The sequence below is a fragment of the Sturnira hondurensis genome, unplaced genomic scaffold, assembly GCF_014824575.4.
Source record: "Sturnira hondurensis isolate 20B ecotype Veracruz unplaced genomic scaffold, ASM1482457v3 Scaffold0001304, whole genome shotgun sequence".
Taxonomy (NCBI): Eukaryota; Metazoa; Chordata; class Mammalia; order Chiroptera; family Phyllostomidae; genus Sturnira; species Sturnira hondurensis.
The window spans coordinates 5,249,107-5,272,336 of NW_028073935.1; the positions used below are offsets into that span (position 1 = coordinate 5,249,107).

Below are 23,230 nucleotides of genomic sequence, written 5' to 3' on the forward strand. Positions count from 1 at the left end.
TGGGGGGGATAAATTCCCAGAAGTGGAATTGCTGGGTCATAAAGCAGTTTCATTTCTGATTTTTGAGGTGTCTCTGTAATGCTTTCCACAGTGGCTGCACCAATCTGGATTCTCACCAGCCGTACAAAAGGGTTCCCTTTTCTTTATATCCTTGCCAGTACTTCTTGTTTAATTAGCCATTCTGACTGCTGTGAGGTGATACCTCATTGTGATTTTAATTTGCATTTCTCTGATGATTAGTGACATTGAGCATCTTTTCATATGTCTGTTGGCCATCTGTTTGTCCTCTTTGGAGGAGCGTCTGCTCAGTCTTTGCCCATTTTTTAAATCGGATTGTTTATCTTCCTGGTGTTGAGTTTTATGAGTTCTTCATATATTTTGGAGGTTAAACCCTTGTCTGATATATCATTGGCAAGTATGTTTTCCCATATGATTGGTTCCCTTTTCATCTTGTTGATGGTTTCTTTAGCCATGTAGAGGCTGTTTAATTTGATGTAATCTCATTTGTTTATTTCTTTCTTTATTTCCTTTGCCCCAGGAGGTATATTGGCAAAAATATTGCTACATGGGATATTGAAAATTTTTTCTGCCTATGTTTTCCTCTAGCACTCTTATGGTATCATGAGTTATATTGAAGTCTTTTATCCATTTTGAGCCTATTCTGGTGTGTGGTGTAAATTGGTGCTCTAGTTCCATTTTTTGCATGTATCAGTCCAGTTCTCCCAACACCATTTATTGAAGAAGCCATTTTTACTCTATCGTGTGCTCATGTCCCCTTTGTCAAATATTAATTGACTATAAAGACATGGGACATGGGTTTATTTCTGGGCTCTATTCTGTCCCATTGATCTATGTGTCTGTTCTTATGCCAGTGGCTGACTATTTTGCTTACAGTGGCTTTGTAGTATAGTTTGATATGAGGTATGATGATCCTTCCTACCCTGTTCTTCTTTCTCAAGATTGTTGAGGCTATTCAGGGTGTTTTTTTGGTTCCATATAAATTTTTCATATATTTGTTCTAGATCTGTCAAGTATGCCATTGGTATTTTAACAGGAATTGCATTGAGTAGTTGGTTGTTTTAATGATGTTAATTCTCTCTATCCATGAGCATGGTATTTGCTTCCATTTATTTGTATCTTTCTCAGTTTCTTTCTCCAGTGTTCTGTAGTTATTTGCGTACAGGTCTTTCACCACTTTGATTAAAATTATGCCTATGTACTGAATTTCTTTTGTTGCTTTTATAAATGGGATTTTCCCCTTAGTTCCTCTTTCTGATGGTTCACTGTTGGTGTATAAAAATGCCATTGATATCTGAATATTGACTATGTATCCCTTTATTTTGCCATATTCCCTTATTAGGTTTAGTTGTTTTTTATGGAGACTATAGGGTTTTCTATGTATACTATCATGCTGTCTGTGAGTGGTGACAGTTTTACTTCCTCCTTCCCAGTTTGGGTGACTTTTATTTCTTTTTCTTTTCTGATCACTGTGGCTAGAACTTGTACTACTATGTTGAATAAGAATAGTGAAAATAGATACCCTTGTGTTATTCCTGATCTTAATGGGAAAGCTTTTATTTATTTTTTCTTTCTTTTAAAAAATATTTTATTTATTTATCTTTAGAGGGGAAGGGAAGGAAAGAGGGCGAGAAATATCAATGTATAGTTGCCTCTAGTGTGTCCCCTGCTGGGAACTGGCCCCTGCCGGGAACTGGACTGCAACCCAGGCATATGCCCTGACTGGGAATTGAACCGCGATCGTCTAGTTCGCAGGCCCACGCCCAATCCACTTAGCTACACCAGCCAGGGCTAATCGGAAAGCTTTTACATTTTGCTCCTTGAGTATGATTTTGGCAGTAGGTTTCTTGTATATGACCTTTATCATGTTGAGGTATGCTCCCTCTATTCCCACTTTGCTGAGTGTTTTTATCATAAATAGGCGCCCAATTTTATCAAATGCTTTTTCAGCATCTATTGATATGATCATGTGATTTTTGTTCTTCATTTTGTTAATGTTGTTTGTTACATTTATTAATTTGCAAATATTTGACCATCCTTGCATCCCTGGGATGAATCACAATGATCATTCTGTATGATCTTTCTAATGTAATGCTGGATCCTGATTGCCAATATCTTGTTGAACATTTAGGCATCTATGTTCATCAGAGTCTTTGGCCTGTAGTTTTCTTTTTTTATTGTGTCTATCCCTTGTTTTAGAATTAGTATTATATAGGTTTCATAACAAGGGTTTATGAGTGTTCCCTCTTGAATTTTTTGGAATAGTTTGAGGAGGAGAGGATTTAGTTCTTTTTTTATATTTTTTAAATTTTTTTATTGATTATACTATTACAGTTGTTCTATTCCCCCCTTCATTCCCTTCCACCCACAAACTCCCTCCCCCACCATTCTCACCCCTTAGTTTATAACCACGTGTCTGAAGTTCTTTAGATTCTATATTTCCACTACTATTCTTGCCCTCCCCCCTATCTATTTTCTACCTATTGTCTATGTTATTTTCTGTACCTTCTCCCCCCTTCTCCTCCTCCCACTCCCCTGCTGCTAACCCTCCATGTGTTCTTCATTTCTATGGTTCCACTCCTGATCTAGCTGTCCTCTTGGTTTGCTTTTGTTTTAGGTGTGGTTGTTAATAACTGTGAGTTTGCTGTCCTTTCACTGTTAATTAATATTTTTCATCTTCTCTTTCTTAGATAAGTCCCTTTAGCATTTCATATAATAAGGGCTTGGTAATGATGAACTCCTTGAACTTGACCTTATCTGAGAAGCACTTTATCTGTCCTTCCATTGTAAATGAAAGCTTTGCTGGATAGAGCAATCTTGGCTGTAGGTCTTTGGATTTCATGACTTGGAATACTTCTTTCCAGCTCCTTCTTGCCTGGAAGGTCTCTTTTGAGAAATCCACTGACAGTCTGATGGGTACTCCTTTGTAGGTGACTGTGCCCTTACCTCTTGCTGCTTCTAGGATTCTCTCCTTCATTTTAATCTTGGCTAATGTAATTATGATGTGTCTTGGTGTGTTCCTTCTTGGGTCCACCTTCTTTGGGACTCTCTGAGCTTCCTGGATTTCCTAGAATTCTATTTCCTTTGCCAGACTGGAGAAGTTCTCCCTTATTATTTGTTCAAATAAGTTTTCCACTTGTGGCTATTTCTTTTCCCCTTCTGGTACCCCTATAATTCGGATGTTGGAACGTTTAAAGATGTCCTGGAGGTTCCTAAGCCTCTCCTCATTTTTCTGAATTCTCATTTCTTCATTCCTTTCTGGTTGGATGTTTTGTTCTTCCTTCTGGTCTACTCCATTGATTTGAGGCCCAGTTTCCTTTCCATCACTATTGGTTTCCTGTGCATTTCCCTTCATTTCAATTAGTTTAGCCTTCATATGTTCCTCTAACTTGTAACTATAATCAACCAGTTCTGTGAGCATCCTGATAAACAGTGTCCTGAATTGTGCGTCTGAGAGGCTGGCAATCTCTTGGTCGCTGAGAGTTATCAGCTCTGGGACTTTGAGTTCTTGAGCCATCTTTCGGGCTGTTCATGACTGTTACATAGCAGGATTGGAGCCCTAGGTGTTCACCAGAGCAGGGCAACTCATTTGCTGGGTTGTGATGCTGTATGTGGGGGCAGGGTCAAAGAGGAGCAATGGCATCCCGCCTGTCGCCTCCCACCACAGCTGCCACCATCACCAGGGCCTGCTCGTTTCGTCCCACTGCAGGAGAGTGTCACCGCCGTCAGCCCTCTGGGGCCTGCATGGTCAGTCTCACTGTGCGCGAGTGTACGACCCCGGTCAGTCTGCCCCACACCCTGACTGGGTCTGGTCTACCTGTGCGCCTAGTCTGGGAATCTTTCCTGCCTGACCCTGCTCCACTGCTGTCTCTGCCCCTCTTACTGTCCTGGTTGAACGGTTCATTGTTGTCGGACTTCTGTATAATTCAATTTTCTGTTCTTTGGCTGTGTCTTTGTTCTCCAAACCTTTGTTGTATTCAAACTTGGTTGCGGGAGAAGGTACAGTGTTTCCACCTATGCCTCTATCTTCCCGGAATGGAGTTTGTTCTTTTTCAATGTTTGGTGAAATTTGCCTCTAAAGCCATCTGGTCCAGGGCTTTTGTGTGGAGGGAGTTTTTTGGTTACTGCCCAATTGCACTAGTATTGGTCTAGTCAGGCTTTCTGCTTCTTCTTGATTCAGTTTTGGAAGATTGCATGTTTCTAGAAATTTATCCTTTTTCCCCAGGTTGTCCAGTTTCTTGGCATTTAGTTGTTCATAGTAATTTCTTACAATCCTTTGTATTTCTGTGGAATCGGTTGTAACATCTCCTCTTTTCATTCCTGATTTTATTTATTTGTGTCTTCTCTCTTTTTTTCTTGATGAGTTTAGTTAAGTTTGTCAATTTTGTCTATCCTTTCAAAAGACCAGCTCCTGAATTCACCGATCCTTTGAATTTATTTTTTTTGTCTCTGTTATTTAAATCTTCTCTGATCTTGATTTGTTTTCCTTCCTTCTACTTGCTCTGGGCATTGTTTTTTGTTTTTCTTCTAGTTCTTGTCGGTGTAGGGTTAGATTGTTTATCTGAGATTTTTCTATCTTCTGTAGGCAGGCCCGTATTGCTGTTTACTTCCTTCTTAGTATTGCTGTCACTGTGTCACACAGGTTTTGGTTGTTGGGTGTTCCTTTTAACTTTTTTCCAATACTTTTTGATTTCTTCCTTGATCTCATTGTTGACTTATTCATTATTGAATAACATGTTATTTAGTTTCCATTATTTGAATGTTTTTGAGTTTTTTTCTTCAGGTTGATTTCTAGTTTCAATCCATTGTGATCTGAGCACATGCTCAGTTTTCAGTTTTCTTGAATTTGTTGAGGCTTGTTTTATATCCTACCATATGGTCTATCTTTGAAAATGTTCCACGTGCATTTGAAAAGGCTGTATATTTTGCTTCTTTTGTGTGAAATGTTCTGTAAATATCAATTAAGTCCATATGATGTAGAGTTTCATTCAGTGCTACAATATCTTTGTTGATTCATTTGAAAGATCTATGCATTGCTGACAGTGAGGTGTTAAAATCCCCAATGATGACTGTATTGCTGTAGGTCTCTTTCTTGAAGTCCTCTAAGATTTTCCTTATATATTTAGGTACTCCTGTGTTGGGCACTTAGGTTTTTACAAATGTTATATACTCTTGTTGGGCTTCTCCCTTAAGTATTATGTAGTGACTTTTTTGTCCCTTAATGGCCTTTGTTTTGAAGTCTGTTTTGTCTGATATAAATATTACCACCCCAGCTTTTTTTTAAATGTCCATTTGCTTGGAATATTTTTTCCATCCTTTCACTTTTAGCATGTTAGATCTTTTGTTCTGAGGTGGGTCTCTTTTGTTCTTGTAGACAATGTATAGCAGGTCATGTTTTCTTATCTATTCAGCCATCCAGTGCCTTTTTATTGATACATTTAATCCAGGAAATAAGTATTTTTCTAATGCAACAATTTATGAGTTGTAAAAATCATTTTGATTTAAATATTTAAAAATGTTTTTGGAAAAGGCTTGGAAAAAAGGGTTAAAGATCTGACTCTACACATTAGAGTTTCTGATTTTCAGGTACTTCATTATGGAAGTAGTAATAGAATTTTAAACTTTTCAACTCTTAGACCTTACAGTTAGAGACCACTTTTGAACTCAGTCTCGTAACACCCATAGGCAACCCATAGAAGAGTTGTCCTGCTCAGGTCTTTGTGGTTAACTTAATTCATTTCTTAATTCTTTGCTTTGGCAGGAACAAATAACCTGTCTTTATTATTTTTAGGACACCTGTATTTAGCATTAAGGGGAGCTGTCAGATTGATTGAGTAAGCTTTTAGGATATAGTTAGAAGACTCTGACTTCTATAATGGTTTTTGGAAGTTACTATTGTGGCACAGATTTATTGGTTTAAAAAATAGTGCATAGGGTTATCAAGGAATGGTGTATCTCTTGCAGTAGGATAAATCGAGTTGAAATCTCTCACAAGGCCACATCTCAGTGGTTTCTCATGGGTGGAATTGCATATGGCCTGAGGTTTGCTGCTGTCGTTTAAGAACCAGAAGAATGGAGTTGACAATGAGCTAATGTGTTCCCAGATCTGTTCAGACTAGTTACCATTTTGCCAAGTATTTGCTTTGTTATGGTATTGGGTTCGGTGCTATGAGTACAGGAAAGAATTGATACACACCCAGCCAAGACCATTGAGGACATTTCATTAACAGGAACCTTGGTACAGTATTTTTCCCCCTTTTTTTAGATTTTAGAGGATATTATCTGTGATAATTCTTTTTCTAAGATAATTGATTTGTAGGAGAAATGAGTATGTCCAGAGCTGTTGAGAGGAGGCATGTGGTCAGTGCTCCTGAGGAATCTGTGTAGTGCCTTAGATCCCCATGTGTAAAGGCTGCTCCATACTGTGTTTTGAAATTGGCCTTTTTGTGTGTTCCAGGTAGACTGCATGTCTAAGAAATTTATGTACATGCTCACTGTCACAACGAAAGAAATATAAAAATGTATTGAAAAGTGTGATTTCCTTGACCCCTCTACCCTCTCTAGTCTCATTTTCCCAATAGTGTTAACCTCTGGTGTCTAACCTTCTCAGCCTTTCTTCATATTCAGACCAGAATATATATTTATATGAAAGTAGCTTTTGTTCTTTATTTTTCCTTCCATCTCTCCCTCCACCCTTTCTACTGGAGCATTAGTTAGATCCTCATTGTAATACATGAACTGTAACATTTTTTGAGACAATGTAGAAAACATGAACTTGGGTTGGGTACAGAGTCCATTGTAGAGTTATAACAGTATTTATGGATGAAATGATATGTTTGGGGTTTGATTTAAGAAACAACATAAAAGAACTGCAGAGGAGAGGTAGCTGAAACAAGAGAAAAATGTTGAAGCTGGGTAATGGGAAAATGGAAGTTCCCTATCCTAGTCTCTTTTTAAAAAAATGTATGTTTAGATTTTTCATAATAAAAAGTAAAAAAAAAATCACATGGAGAATCAGACTAGCATAGAGCTAAAGCCTGGTTCTGTTTGAATCCCAAATCTGCCACTTAGTTGCTGTGATTCTGGAGAAGCTGTTTAATCTCTGATCTTACCACTGTTAATAAAACCATTTAAACCATTTAACATTTTAGAATATTTACTTATAGGTAACTTTTTAATATATTTAAAATCATAATGCATATAAAATTATATAATATATGTGTAAATATATATACTATCTATATTAATTTTGAAAAAAGTATGTATTTTTAAAAGATTTTTAAAAAAATTTATTTATTTATCTTCAGAGGGGAAAGGGAGAGAGGGAGAGAGATATCAATGTATGGTTGCCTCCTGCGTGTCCCCTGCTGGGAACTGGCCTGCAACCCAGGCATGTGCCCTGACTAGGAATCGAACTGCGATCGTCTGGTTTACAGGCTTGCGCTCAATCCACTGAGCTACACCAGCCAGGGCAAAAGTATGTATTTTTTATTAGCATAAGCTGAAGATGCTCATATAAATTATTAGTCCTGAGCTTGGATTTCCACTGGACTCATTGCGTGAAACAAGAGTCTGTCACTGATTCTTGCCAGGTTTGGCGCCTTTTTAGGTCTTGGGTGTGGTTTTGAGGAAGCTGATACTTTTTGAGCAATAGGAGACCTAATTTCCCTGCTTCTGGACCTGCAGGCTATGCTTGGCCCCAAGGGCAGGAGTGATGATGGTCCTAGCCTGGCATTGCTTCTAGAGCATGGTAGCTACCAAATACAGGTTCAAACCATACGCCTCCAGGTTTTGGTCACATTTTTGTTAGAAGCTCTCTGTGCTTGGTTGGTATCAGTTGAGCAAATGTTCCTTTTTGTCACAATAGGCTTTTGTCTGGGAAAAGGTCTCTTGATAGGCAGGCTGCAGTTTTCCCAAACTGGTCAGAAGATTGTCCCATGAAATTTTCACATAATATATATTATATAAATAGTAATTTTAGTATGTATAGAAAACATTTCTGGAAGTATTCTAAAATTCTAAATGGTTAACTAAATGTATATATGATATATATGTATCTATATAGAGATGTATATATATATATTTACACATACCATAAGTATATATACCACACACACACTTATATTTACAGACATACCTTGGAGATATTGGGGTTTGGTTCCAGACCACCACGATAAATTGTGCCACAGAAATTTTTGGTTTATCGGTGCATGTAAAAGTTATGTTTATGCTATATTGTGATATAGTATAAACTGTAGTCCCTTAAGTGTGCACTAGCATTATACCTAGAAAACAATGTACATACCTCAATTAAAAATACTTTTGCTAAAAAATATAAACCATCATGTATGTCTTCAGCAAGTTTTAATCTTTTTGCTAGTTGAGGGTCTTTTTTAAAAAATAATTTTCTATTATAGTTGACACAAAATATTGTATTAGTTTCATGTATAGAACATAGTGATAAGATATTTTATGTACCTTATGAAGTAATCATTCTGATCACCCATCTCAAAGCATGTATAGTTATTATAATATTATTGACTATATTCTTTGTGTTGTGCTTCACATCCATGTAACTTTTTATAACTGGCAATTTATACTTAATTCCTTTGAACTGATTTACCTATTACCCCAACTGCCCTTACATCTGGCGACCATCAGTTTGTACTATCTAGGAGTTTATTTCCATTGTGTTTATTTTGTTTTATAGATTCCATATATAAGTGAAATAATACGCTATTTGTCTTTGACTTATTTCATTTTGCTTAATACCTTTTTGATCCATTCATGTTGTTGCAAGTGGCAAGATTTTTTTTATGGCTGAGTAATATTTGACTATATACAAGATTTGCCTGGAAAAAGTCCAACCATTGTTAATATAATGAGAACAGTTTGCACAACATTGATATAATCTGGCATCCAAGGAGAATGGGTTAGAATGTGCATGCATGAACAGTGACGACTTCACTGTACTAGTCAGTGGGCTTGGTAGACACTGTTCAGTGAGCATCTGTACTTTGTGGACGTTGCATTCAAAATGAGCGAGTGGAGCAACAAATCTGCATCACATTTTGCACTAAGGTTGAACATTCCTCAGTGGAAACTATTTGAATGATTCAGAATGCTGCAGCTCTGGGCAACTGGTAATTGGCAGCTTCATTATGACAATGTGCCTGCTCATGTATCACATCTTACGCAGAGTTTTTTTGTGAAACGTCAAATCAGCCAGGTGACTCAGTTCCCCTACACTCCAGATTTGGTGCCCTGAATCTTCTGGCTTTTTCTAAAACTAAAATCACCTATGAAAGGGAAGATATTTCAGTCCATTGATGAGATTTAGGAATATATGATGGGGCAACTGATAGCAATTGGGAGAACTGTGTGAGGCCCCAAGGTGCCTACTTTGAAGGGGACTGAGGCATCATTTTCCTGTGTACAGTATTTCTTGTATCTTCTTCAATAAATGTCTCTGTAGATACCTGGGTGATTTGATGCATGTAGATATACATAGACATGTATATATAGATATGTATATAGATACAGATAAATAAAGAACATCTATCTATATATAGATTCTGTCTATATTTATCTCATCTTTAACCATTCACCTAGTAGTGGAAACTTAAGTTGTGTCCACATTTTGTAGTATAAATAATGCTGCAGTGAACATAGAGATCCATATCTGCTTTCAAATTAGTGTTTTGCAATTCTTTGGATAAATATCCAGAAGTGGAATTTCTGTGTCATGTAGAAGTTTTATTTTTAATTTTTTGAGGACATTTCATACTGTCTTCCATAATGGCTGCAACAATTTACAATCCCACCAACACTGTGCAAGGGTTTCCTTTTGTCTGTATTCTTGCCAACACCCAACACTTGTTTATTGACTGATTGGTGGTAGCCATTCTGAAAGAGGTAAGGTGGTTTCACATCGTGGTTTTAGTAAACATTTCTTCATGATTAGTGACATTGAGCATCTTTTCATGAGTTTGTTGGGAATCTGTATGTCCTCTTTAGAGAAATGTCTATTCATATCTTATGCTTATTTTTAAATCAGGTTGTTGTTTTTATGTTGAGCCATAGGAGTTCTTTATATATTTTACATATTAATTCCTTATTGGATATGTCATAGGCAAATATTTTCTCCATTCAGTAGGTTGGGTTTTTGTTTTGTTGGTGGAATTTCTTGCAGTGCAGAAATTCTTGTTTCATGTTGGTCACATTAGTTTATTTTTGCTTTCGTTATCTTCGCCCCAGGGGTTGTATCCTGAAAAACATTGCTGCGGCTGATGTCAAAGAGTTTATTAACTATGTTTTCTTGTAGGAGTTTTATGATTTTAAAACTGATATAGTCTAAATTTTAAGGTGTGATGTAGTTTAAATTTATTGTTGTATGTGGTGTAAGAAAGTGGTCTCATTTCATTTTTTTTTTCGTGTTTGTCCAGTTTTTCCAACACCATTTATTGAAGAGGTAAACTTTACCCCATTGTACATTCTTGCCTCATTTGTCATAGAATAACTGACCACATAGGTGTGGGTTTATTTCCGGGCTCTGTATTCTGTTGCATTGATCCATGTATTGATTTTTATGCCAGTACCATGCTGTTTTTATTACTGTAGCCTTGTCATATGGTTTGATAGCAGGTAGTGTGATACCTCCAACTTGTTCTTTTTCAGGATTTCTTTGGCTTTTGGGTGGCTTCTGTGGGGCCATATACATTTTAGAATTATTTATTCTAGTTCTGTTAAAATGCCATTAGAATTTTGACAGATTGCATTGGCTCTATAGATTGCTTTGGCTACTCTGGACATTTTAATGATGTTAATTCTTCCTTTTTATGAGCATGGTATTTTCTTCCATTTACTTGTGTGTTTTTCAATTGTTGTCTCCAATGTCTAATAGTTTTCCAAATATAGGTCTTTAACTTCCTTGGTTAAATTTATTTCTATGTATTTTGTTTTTTGGATACAACTGTAAGTGTGGTTGCTTTCTTAATTACTCTTTCTGATACTTTGTAATTGGTATATAAAATTATGCTTGTTTCTGAATGTTAATTTTTTTTAAAGATTTTATTTATTTATCTTAGAGGGGAAGGGAAGGAGAGAGAGAGAGAGGGAGAGAGAAATATCAATGTATGGTTGCCTCTCATTTGTCCCCTGCCGGGAACCAGGAACCTGGAACTGGCCTGCAACCCAGGCATGTGCCCTAACTGGGAATCGAACCGCGATTGTGTGGTTCACAGGCCCGCGCTCAATCCACTGAGCTACACCAGCCAGGGCTGAATGTTAATTTTGTATCCTGCTACTTTACTGAATTTGTTTATTAGTTTTAATTGTTTTTGATGGAATCTTTAGATGGTATTATAATACCAGTCTTGCACCCCATCTTCCAGTTTGGATGCCTTTTATTTTTGTTTGTTTGTTTGTTTGTTTGTTTGCTGTGGCTGGGACTTCCAGTACTATGTTGAGTAAAAGTTAAAGTGGACATCCTTGTCTTGTTCCTGTTTAAAAGGAAAAAGGTTTCAGCTTTTAACCATTGCCTATGATGTTAGCTGTGTGTTTGTCATAAGATTTTTATTATACTGACGTGTATTCCTTCTGTCCCCACTTTGCTGAGAGTTTTTTTTTTAATCATACATGGATGTTGGATTTTGTGAGATCTTTTCTCTGCATCTTTTGATGTTATCATAGAATTTTTTAAAATCCTCACCTGAGGATGTATTTATTGATTTTAGAGTGAGAAAGAGGAGAGAGAGATCAGTGTGAGAGAAACATCAATCAATCAGTTGCCTCCTATATGCCCCTCGACCAGGGATTTAACCCATAACCTAGGTAGGTATGTGCCCTGACTGGGGATTGAGCCTGCAGTCTTTCAGTGTATGTTCCAGCCAACTGAGCCACCCAGCTAAGGCTGATCATATAATTTTTATCCTTCATTGTGTTTATGTGGTATATCTCTTTAATTGATTTTTAGATATTGAACCAATGTTGCATCAAATGGGAATAAATCCCTTTTGATTATGGTATATGATCTTTTTAATGTATTGCTGAATTCTGTTTGCTAACATTTTTTTGAGGATTTTTGCATCTGTGTTCGTCAGAGGTATCCTGTAATTTTGTCTTTTTGTAGCATTTTTGGTTTTGCTATCAGGGTAATGCTCATCTCCTAAAATGAATGTGGGACCCTTCTCTGTGGGGGCAACTTTCCTTGAAAGTCCCCCCGTGTGCCATGGACGAGAGTAAACATGATGGAGACATGATGTGATCTGCTTGAGGAGGAGAAGTGGCCAGTTTCCCAGAGGAAAAAGGCCTTGAGCAGTGGCCAGTTTCTCAGGGGAAAAAGGCCTTGAGTCCCTTCCTCCAAGGGCTTTTGTTGGGCTGTAATACACAGTAATTCAGGGTGGCAAGGATCAAACAGATAACATTTCAAAGAAATCTGAGGGCTTAGTGTGAGTCAGAGTCTGTTAGGAAGGGGGTTTTAGGGTTTCCTGCTCAAACCCTTAAAATATGAATGAAAGCACTCTTAGCAGAGCAGATTTCACAGGTTTATCAGGAAGTCTTTGTGATGCCAGATTTTTTCCCCAGGACATGCTCTAGCAAGGCCAGGAGCTGCACCCCTCCCCATCAGGTATTCAGGCTTAAGGGGATTAGAGCCAGGAAGCGCTTCTCCCAGAGGACATGGGGACTCAGACTTTCTCAAAGCTGGTGGGGGCTGGGGAGTGGGGGGTGAGAGTCCATTGCTCTTAGTTGCAGCTCCCTCTGGCACAGTCCTTCCATGATGACCTCCCAAGTGGTTCTGTCTGGCCTAGGTCACCCCTCCTCTGAGGGGTATTACTGGTCAAGGGCTTCCGACCATGCTTTGGGGGCAGGGAGGAAACTGAGGCAGCATTTGCTACCAGAGACAAGCTTTGTCTCCTGTGGCTCTCTTTCCAAAAGTCATCTGCTGCCCCTTAGCCACAAGGGGTAGAGTTACAGTTTCTACAACCAGGCAGAGCGATTCACAACACTTCTCTCCTCTTTAATTATTCGGAGTATTTTGAGAAGGATAGGGATTAATTTTTCATTGAATGTTTGGTAAAATTCACTGGTGAAGTCACCTGATCTAGGACTTTTGCTTGTTGGAAGTTTTTTGACTACTGTTTTGATTGCATTGGTAGTTACCAGTTTATTGAGATTTTCTTTTGCTTCCTAATTCAGTCTTGGAAGATTTTATATTTGCAGGAATTTACACATTTCTTCCAGGTTGTCCAATTTGTTGGGGTATAATTGTCTGTTTAGTATTCTAATCTTGTATATTTTAGTGGTGTCAGTTGTCATTTTTCTTCTTTTGTTTATTATTTTATTGATTTGGGCTCTCTTTTTTTATGATGTGTCTGGCTTAAGGTTTATCAATTTTATTTATTGTTTGTAAGAATTATCTCTTGGTTTTATTGTTTGTTTCTATTGTCTCATTAGTCTCTATTTTATTTATTTCTGCTCTGATCTTTATTACGTCTTTCCTTCAACTCACTTTGAACTTTGTTCCTTTTGTAGTTCTTTTAGGTGAGATTAGGTTGTTTAGTTGAGACTTATTTTTTGTTCTTGAGGAAGACTGTTTTGATATAAATTTCTCTCAGGCTGCCCCACCGATTTTGAGTTGTTGTGTTTTCATTTTCATTTCTCTCAAGGTAACTTTTGAGTTCTTCCCTGATCTCATTGTTAACCCATTAATTGCTTAGTAGCATGTTATTTAGCTTCATTGTTTGTGGTTTTCATGTTTGTTCATTTATGTTAATGATTTCTAGTCATACCATTCTGTTTAAAGAAGGTGCTTGATATGATATCGATATTCTTAAATTTATTGAGATTTATTTTGTGTCTTAACATGGGGTCTGCCCTGGAAATATTCCATGTACTCTTGAAAAGAATGTATATTCACTACTTTGGGGTGAAATGCTCTAAAAATATGAATTAAATTCATCTGCTCTAATATGGTAATCAAGGTCATTATTCCTTTGTTTGTTTTGTGTCTGAATAATCTGTTTGTTGATGCTATGGGATGTTAAAAAGTCTCCTACTATTGATGCAGTACTGGCAGTGTCTCCCTTCGTGTCTGTCAGTATTTAGGTTCGTGTCTGTTAGTATTTTCATACCCAACTCCTTTGTTGGGTATGTAAATATTTACTAGAACTATAACCTCTTGTTAGCTTGATACCTTTATCATTGTGAAAAGCCCTTTTATATCTCTTGTTACAGCCTTTCTTTTAAAGTCTGTTTGTCTAAAAAGAGTATTGTTACCTCAACTTCTTTTGTTTGTTTTTTTTCAATTTGCGTGAGATATCTTTTTCTACCCCTTTACTATCAGTCTTTATCTTTTGATCTGAAGTCACTATCTTGTAGACAGCATATATATGAGTCTTTTTTAAATCCATTCTGCCACCCTATGTATTTCAATCCGGAACTTTTAGTCCATTTATACTTAAAGTAATTATTTATAGGTATGTAGTTATTGCTATTTTATTGTTTTCTGATTGTTTTTGTAGTTGTTCTGTGTTCCTCATTCTATTGCTCTATTGTTACGTTGATGACTGTTTGTACTATTGTTTGGATTTCCTACTTTTTATTTCTTTTGTATCTCTTGTAGATTTTTGGTTTGTGGTTACCATATGCTTTATATATTCCAAGTCATAATTATCTGCTTTAAGTTGATGGTCCCTGAAATTCTAACATATTCTAAAATTAGTAAAAATTTTACTCACCCCTGCTTGTTTATGTTTTTCTTATTATTTCTTCCTTTGTGTGTGTATTCCTTAATTTATGATTGTAATTACATGTGATCTTCCTACTTTTGCCTTTTGACCTTTGTACTAGCTTTATAGTTAGTGGATCCCCTGCTCTTATTGTTTGCCTGTATTAGTGAGATTTTTTTCTTTTCTCTCTTTTCGTATTCACATTTTAATTTTTTTTCTGGAAAGAAGTCTCTTTAACATTTCTTGTAACGCTAGTTTAGTAGCAGTGAACTCTTTTAACTTTTTCTTTTTGTGTGAAGCTCTCTGTCTCTCCTTCAGTTCTTTTTAAAAAATTTTATTTATTTATTTATTTAATTTTAGAGGGGAAGAGAAGGAGAGAAAAATCAATGTGTATGGTTGCCTCTCATGAGTCCCCTGCTGGGAACTGGCCCTGCAACCCAGGCATGTGCCCTGACTGGGAATCGAACCATGATCTTGTGGTTCGCAGGCCCGCGCTCAATCCACTGAGCTACACCAGCCAGGTCCTGCAGTTCTAAATGATAGCCTTGCTGGGGAGAGTAATCTTCGTTATAAGTCTTTCTAGGGTTTTTTGTACTTCTTGGACTTGTATGTTTATTTCCTTCTTTAGGTTAGGGAAGTTTTCTGTTGTTAATTCTTCAAATAGGTTTTCAATCTCTTTCTCTTCTTCTGGTATCCCTATGATGTGAATATTGGCATGCTTGATGTTGTTCCAGAAGTCCCTTAAATACCCTCCTTTTTAAAAATTCTTTCTTTTTGCCATTTTGATTGTGTTTTGCTACCTTGTCTTCTATTTCACTAATTGAATCTTCTGTTTTATCTAATCCGTGGATTTCCTCTAATGTATTCATCATTTTAGTTATTGTGGTCTTCATTTCTGACTCATTCTTTCTTACATTTCCTGTCTCATTTTTCATGTTTTCTTTCTCTTTGTTGAAGTTCTCACTGAGTTCATCTGTTCTTCTGCTAAGTTTATTGAGCATCATTATAACCAGTTTTGACTCTGTATCTGGTAGGTTGCTTGTCTCCATTTTGTGTAGTTATTTTTCTGGAGTTTTGCCCTATTCTTTTGTTTGTGACATGTTTTGTTTTGTTTTCACTGGGGTGACTCACTGTTTTTATTTCTACATATTAGATAGATCTGCTGTGATTCCCAGTCTTGGCAGAGTGGCCTTGGTAGTAGGTTTCCAGTGGGGCCCAATGGTGCATTCTCTCCAGGATTGTCCATTGTGTGGGTTGTGTGTGCCCTCCTATTGTTGTTGAGCCTTGATTGCTTTTGGCACATTAGTAGGTGAGATTGACTCTTGGACTGACTGACTGTTGGTCATTACTAGTAGATGACCGATCTGTGTGTGTGTGAGGGCTGACCCTCATGTGCAGGAGTCGATGTAGAATTGCTGTTGTGCCGGCCAAGTCTGTCCTTTTGGTGTGTCATTGTGGAGCTGGTTGATTTTGCTCTGATGCGGTCTAAAGCTGACTACCAGATGTATTGGCAGTTGTTTGTGCCCAATTAGGGACTGCCTTGTAGGAGGTACAAAGTGATCAGTGATTGGTTGCCACTTGTACTGATTTTGGATGCACTGCAAACTGAAGGTGTTGTCTGCCACTAATGGCAAGGTTGGAACCTTTTGGTGGGCACCACAGTGTGACTTGAGGCCAGTCACCACTTTTGCTGGGTTTGGACCCACTTAGTTTAACCTAGGTTCCAAACCAAAACTGGCTGCTGCTTATGTGTGACTTGGGAAAACCTGAACAAAGTGATAATGCAAGTAGAGATGCATTATCAGATATGTAGGGTTTGGAACTGCTTATTAAGATGTGCACAGTGTGGTCAGGTAAGTTGCTGTTTGTTTGTGGTTTGTTGACCTTTGAGAGATTTTAGGGAACTCCACAGCGGGAGCCTAGGTAGACTGCTTGTGTGTAAAAGCTGTTGGAAGAATTGGGCCAGGCGTGCAAGTTGGGTGGAGCAGGGTCTGGGAATCATAAGTGCAGGGCAAATGGTATTAGCCAAATTAATGGTGACCTGTGATTTGGCAGTCACCTGCATCAGGCTGGTTGGGTAGAAGGAGACCTCAACAAAAGAACAATGGCATCTGTTAGCACTTCCATCCAGGAGAGAGTTGCCCTGACCCCTGCTCCGCCAGCTCTTGCCATGAAGCTACTCAATTTTAGTTCCTCCCTGTCTGTTCCTGGTGCTTTTCAAGTTGCTTCTCTTGCACTTGAATACAGAATGAGTGAGTATGTGAATGAACAAATCTATGTGCAAGTCCCTGAGGAGGAATTCCTGGATCTCCAGAAGCCCTTCATCTCACCTGAATGCAATCCCCTCTGTTTTTCACAACCAGATGTTATAGGGACTTCTCTTCCTGGCACTGCCCAGGTTGGGGAGCTCCATGTGGGGCTGTGACCCCTTGCTCCTCAGAAGTATCTGTATAGCTGAGATTTCCCTCTCTATTCTTAATTGGAATACCTTAGTGGGGGACCTGCTCATTTTGCATCTCTGCCCCTCCTATCAGTCTCCACATGGCTTTTTTTAATATCCTTAGTTATGTTCTGTTCAGCTGGTCTTTGGGTAGTTCTCAGTGATGGTGGTTTTATTATTTAGGTTTAATTTTGAAATGGTTTTGGGAGAAGGTGAGCACAGTGTTTATCCACTCTGCCGTCTTGACTGAAAGGCTCCCAAGTTGTAGATATTTTAAGTGTTTTTTAAATCCCAAGCAAAACTGTATCCAGCTTTATTAAAGATAAAGTTTAATCAACAATCATAGTATTTTAGGCAGGGCATAGGCAGACAGTCATTAATAGTCTACAACAACTTTCAAATGCCCTTCTTCTTCAGTGTACTACCAAAATCAGAAAGCCACTATAAAACCCAATGAAGTCTTCATTTGATGCTCTGAACAGGGAAAGTTTAGAGTGAGGGTTGACATTTCATATTAGGCATTTTATTTAACAACTTTTCAAAAACCAACTCTGACTTTCAGGAAATGAAATGAAAATGGCAGAACTATTGGTCTGTAGATCTGTGATCTAAAAGGGGAACTGCTGCTCTTTTGAGCGACGCCATCTCAATGGCATCACTGGAAAGTCCAGATTGCCCAACACACTGGTAACCAGTGTTTTTTAGGTCAGGTCCCAACAGGTCTCTGGGTTTAAGGGAGTCAAGTTTATGCTTAAAGTGGTGAGGGAGAAAAGGACTTAAAAATGAATTTTAGTTTTCCCATACCACAAGGTGTTTGTGCCAAGGTGGCTGATGTGTGTCAACATCAAGGAATCCCTCCTCCTAGGAACCAAGAGGAAGTCTCTCCCAATTAGAAGGGAAAGTTGTCTTTTTTTCCACGTCAGTCCAGCTTTGGAGCCATTCTTTTAGTTCCATATGTCCTTCCCCGAGAAACAACAATGGAGTGTTCTGTGCGCTAACAACATAGCTTAAAAAAAAGTAAATCAAAATTCTACATTTTTATAAAACTGGATAAAAATTACTATTCAAACTGTACAGCCCTGAGAAAAACACAGTTATAATAAATGTACATACTTCACTTGGCATCTCCAGCACCTTCAGCTTTCTGTGCCTGATCTATTTTGGCATCTCTATTTTCTGCAGGGTTATTCCCATCCTTGCCAGCATCAACTTTCCCTTTTTCCCTTTGGTACCTTCTCCCCCTTCTTTGCACGGGCCTTGCTGGGCTTGGGCTCTGGCTTTGGAGAAGCAGGTTTAGCAGATAACTTGGTGGATCTCTGCGGTTCATCCTTCACTGTGGCTTTATCTCCTTTAGCATCCCCTTCGGCCTTTCTCTTGGGCATGATGGCAGCTATGGCGGGACATAGGAGCTGGGTGTGGGGATGCAACAGTGTGTGGGCTTCGGCTGGCCCAGGGGTCATTCTCTCCTCCTCTTCACACTGATAGCTTAAGTGTTCTTAAATTATCAGTAAATTCAATGTAATTAATGTATTTGTTCATTGGCAAAAATACATGTTGAGCTTCAGTTATATGCCAGATATAACTGTTCTAAATTCTGGGTGTACAACCATGTTTGGAGCAGACAAAAACTCCTTCTCTTCTGAAACTTGCATTCTAGTTAATAGCAGTAAACAAAGAAGTGTTAGTATAGAATTGATAGGGTGGTGATAATAATTCCTTAAAAAATTCTAATATAATTAATTTTAGAGCATGATAAAAATAAGATTCATCTGTACCATCTGTAGTAAGATAACTTGTTAAAGGTTGATTGTCCTATCAGATATTTAATTGTAATATGGAAATTATTATGTTATAGGTACAAAATGGATCAGTGGGACAAAACATGGATAGATGGTCCAGAAACAGATATGAAATGAGAATTTTTGTCAATGATAAAAGTGGCTATTCAGAGCAGTGGATTGATCAGTGAAATGGTATTTCAGTTAACTAGCTCTTCAGGACTCCAAAATAAATTCCAAATCAGTTTAGTAATTAAATGGATAAAAGAGATAGCATGAAAGTATGAGAAACATGACTTTGAAAGCATGATTATAGAACTAGAGGAGAAAGGATCAATACTTTTGACATTAAAAGACTCAAAATTTCCTAAGGACAAGGAGAAACCAACCATAAACAATGTAAAAAAAAACAAGTGATAAACTGGTGATGATACTGATAGTGTTTGTAATGGACAGAGGGTTAGTTCTCTAGTAAGATATCTTAAAATCAAGGGGAAAATACTTGATAAAAAGATGCAAAGGTAGTGAAAATGGAATTCATACACAATGTAAGTTGAAACCATTTATTTACTTTTGCCTATCAGGTTGCTTTACAAATTGAACAGATTGCTAATACCCAGTGTTGCTGGTGAGACTGTGTTGATAAAGCATTTCTTCAGGCTAGTTTGGTTAATACATGCTAGGACCTTAAATGTACCTCATTTGACCTGCAATTTCTATTTAAATGTAATGTATTGAATAACTGGGTAAATGTGCAAATTTTTTTTCTAGAAAAATGTTCATTGTCATAGTAGCAAAAATATTGGAAATCACCTAAATGTCATTGGTTATACATCCATGCAGTGAAATACCAAGCAGATTTGTATTTACCAACATGGAAAAATGTCTATCATATAGTTTATGTATGAAAATCTGGTTGCAGTATGTTTACTTAGCATGCTTCAATATTATAAAGCACATGTAACTATATCTACATGTATATTCTGATCGATGAAGACAGTGTATATACCAATGAGGTAAAAAGTGGTTATATGAATGATGATTTTATTTTTCTTCATATAATTAAAAATATTTAGAAGTTTCTGTGATGTAATGCTTATTCTTTTTATAATCAGAGTGGAGACACTGAAGCTCTTTTTTAGAGCTTACTCCTTAGGTGAGGAGGTAGAGGAAAATTGAAGATGAGAATGGAAGTGGTGTTTTTAGAGGCCCCAGATCCACAGTTTCCTGTAGCCTTTGTCAGGTATCTTGCATGCCTGAGTACTACCTCTGCTGGGTGGGATGTAGAGGGGTGATATGTGGAATGAAGGGCCTATGGCATGTGGGGTCCCTCTTTGCGCTCTGGTTGCTACCCTCACGGCATCATGAAGTTTTATGCCAAGGTCGCTGGCAAGGATTTTATAGAACTCTTTGTCCATGTCAGTGGCACCGTATCAAAACTGGCTAAAGTCTGTGTGCTTTATGTGAGCCAAGACAAACTGCTTTGGGACCACTCATTCCAGGGTCACGCACGAGGCCAGGGTGTGGTGTGAGGTTGGGTGGGGAGACTTCTTCCACTGGTTTCTCATGGAAGGTGTTTCAGAAGAATTCAAAAAGATTTATTTAGAGCTGGCATCTGAGCATTTGTTCAGAGCAGTGAGAAGTACAGGGAATGCCCCTGAAGCTCCAGCCACCAACAGACATTGCCCTTGCCTCATTTGGCTGGCGACTCTGCGGGTGCTGTTGCCCACAGGTGGGATCTGCCTGTGGGGGTGCTTTCCAGAAAGGCCAGGGAAGATTCCCCAGAGCCTAGAGATCAAGCCTGTGATATTAGAGTTTATCTGCCAGCTTTGAAGACTGAAGAGCATTATAGTAAGGATGGTAAACATGGGTAATCAAGTGCTGGTTGAAGCAAATGTAATGACAGAATGAACTTCAGTGTAGAAACTAATGTAGTGTCTATAAAAAGTTATTTTTAACAATCTTGGAAATCCTCCAATGCCTGCTCTGGATATACCTTAAAACAGAAACCTGAAGAGCATGGTGCAGTGTGGGTAGGGAATAGGAAGCTTCTGCAGTTTTTCTAGTGACAGGAAATAAATCCTACAATGACCTTATGCAATATTTTGAGCAGTATTCTTTTTCTTCGTCTTCAGATGTCACTTTTCAGTATTACTTTCCTTCCTCATAAAAATTCAACTAGCCTGTTTTATTTTTAAAGCTTATGGTCTTTTCACAATTGAAACAGACCCTGAGTTGATTGGATTAAGAGTCTGCATCCTCACTGATTTGTATAGAATGTATATTCTGTTGAGCTCCTCCTTCTTTGTAAAGCTTTCATTACAAAGTCATTGGTGAAAGAGTTGGATAGTGCATTTTGGTGTTCATTAACTTTGTCCGTTTTTTTTATGCTTTTTGAGATGCAAACAAGAAAGGATTTTGTACTTAAGTTCTTTTTTGATGAAAAAAGAATGTAACAAAATAAGTAAAAATAACTTTAAATCCTTAAATAATTGGATCAATATAATATGATAAAATTCTACTCTGTGAAATGGGAACTTCATCAAATATAAACATTTTCTGAGGGATTTTTTTAAATTTAGAGAGCTTAATATGATATTTCAAGGATAAAAGGTATTTATTATTTGTGTGCATTGCTAAGCTGTGTGTTGTTTTTCAAAGTATATATTAGTGTATATTCATGGTTTTAGATTTATTGTCTACAAAGTTTGAATCGGTTATTTATTAGGGCCTCTAATAATGCATTTTATTTACACAAGAATTCAAAGAAATAGTCAAGTTTATGTGGATCAAGATGTTTCTTGTGTGTAACTTTTGTATGAACCATGTTTCTGTTTTTTTCTAATAGTATTGATACTCCATTTCCAACGTAATTCTTTTTGTTTTTTTAGTCCTTACCTGAGGAGGTGTTTCATTGATTTGAGAGAGAGAGAGAGACAGAAAGACAGATAGACATTGATGTGACAAGATTGATTGGTTGCCTTGTAGTGGTGATCAAACTTGATACCTGGATACGTGCCCTGACTGGGGATTGAACCCACAACCCTTTGATGTGTGAAAGACCCTCCAACCAACTGAGCTACCCCGCCAGGACCAAAATAATTCTTTTTTTTAAAGATTTTATTTATTTATTTATCTTTAGAGGGGAAGGAGACAAACATCAATGTATGGTTGCCTTTCGTGCATCCCCTGCTGGGAGTTGGCCTGCAGGGAACCAGCCTGCAACCCAGGCATGTGCCCTGACTGGGAATCAAACCGCGATTCTCTGGTTCGCAGGCCCATGCTCAATCCACTGAGCTACACCAGCCAGCCCAAAATAATTCTTAATGCTTTATTATTTTCAGAAGAGGACAGAGGGGTTTTAAAGGGCTGGGACAGTGATTAAAAATCTTGTGGAAAGGGGAGGTTTATATGAAATTTAGTTTTGTAATAGTTTATGCAATGAGACAATTCATTAACCTTGTAGCCTATGTATTCGCTGACTCAGTGAATTCCCACAACTATATTTCCATCAGTAGTGAATAATTTCCTACTAGATTTGGTGATTAAATACTTATATTTGTTATTATTGTTACTATTATTATTTGCTGATTTCTAAATTCCTTTTATGGTGTTGTAGAAAGAAAACAGAAGCATGAAACCTAGGTAAGTCACTTGAATTTCTGGTGGTTAAGGTCTCTTTCAGTGTGAGTAGATTCTGATTCAATTCACTTAGGGTTATAATATAAGAAGATTAAGGGGTTGTTTTCAAAAGTACTTAAAATACCTTTAAGTTGTTAATACATAAGCTATTTAGTTTTTAATTTCTGAGTTATACAAATTGCTTGATAAATATTTCCAAAGCTGTTTGTGGATATTTTTAAGCTATTTTTAATGCGTTTAAAATTCTCTGCTTTCATCTGTATTTTTGTAGACTTTAAATGCCAGATGAAAATGAAAAACAAATGTTTTAATACAGTACAATGATGATAAGATCTGCAATTTTTTTCTGTGCCATAACATAGAAATGACTTACTGTACTTAAGCAACTCTTCCAAAATTTTCTTTGGTTTGTTGTTAATTAAATGAGAATTTTCAAGCTATAATAAAAGTATCTTTTTATCTATTTAATCCCCTCTCCATCCATTAAAGAAAATAAATCATTGACGGACTGTATGTATTGAAGTGCCTCTTTATATCTAGAAATATGTGTTTCAGTGTAGTTTTATTGTTCCACTGAATATAATTTGCTAAAAGCTACTAAAATGTTGCCTATAATAATATGT

General features: G+C 37.4%; 1 protein-coding gene and 2 pseudogenes across 1 annotated transcript in view; 2 read left to right on the forward strand and 1 right to left on the reverse strand.

Moving 5' to 3' along the window:
• Positions 1 to 23,230, forward strand: part of EXOC2 (exocyst complex component 2) — a 273,565-nt gene that overhangs the window by 19,283 nt on the left and 231,052 nt on the right. The window lies entirely within an intron of this gene.
• On the reverse strand, positions 18,295 to 18,592 carry LOC119003798 (non-histone chromosomal protein HMG-17-like; annotated as a pseudogene).
• On the forward strand, positions 20,330 to 21,163 carry LOC119004177 (checkpoint protein HUS1B-like; annotated as a pseudogene).